Source organism: Myotis brandtii, unplaced genomic scaffold (genome assembly GCF_000412655.1).
Source record: "Myotis brandtii unplaced genomic scaffold, ASM41265v1 scaffold97, whole genome shotgun sequence".
Lineage (NCBI taxonomy): Eukaryota > Metazoa > Chordata > Mammalia > Chiroptera > Vespertilionidae > Myotis > Myotis brandtii.
In genome coordinates this window covers 1,601,949-1,602,255 of record NW_005372020.1, presented here as the reverse complement: position 1 = coordinate 1,602,255, position 307 = coordinate 1,601,949, and the positions used below count along the sequence as shown (strand labels likewise).

General features: G+C 58.0%; 1 protein-coding gene across 1 annotated transcript in view; it reads left to right on the top strand.

Annotated features, from left to right (window-relative positions):
- The window catches only part of BCR (breakpoint cluster region), a 72,758-nt gene that overhangs the window by 41,314 nt on the left and 31,137 nt on the right, over window positions 1-307 (top strand). The window lies entirely within an intron of this gene.

Below are 307 nucleotides of genomic sequence, written 5' to 3'. Positions count from 1 at the left end.
GAGCTGTCGGCTCACATGGCCCGGGCCGAAGGTCAGCTGGCTGGGGCCGGGGGCACCCACCCTCCTGGGAGTCATGGAGACACCTGTGGGAGGGTCAGAGCAGGCTGCCTGGGTGGAGCCGGAGCTTCCCAGGGGCGGTGGATGGCAGCATAAGACAGGTGCCAACCCAAGCTGGCTTCACATGTTTATATTTCATGGAATTTAAATATATTTATTTCAGATTCAGAGAGGAAGAGAGAGAGCTAGAAACATCAATGAGGAGAGAGAATCATGGATCGGCTGGCTCCCGCACCCCCCACACCGGGGG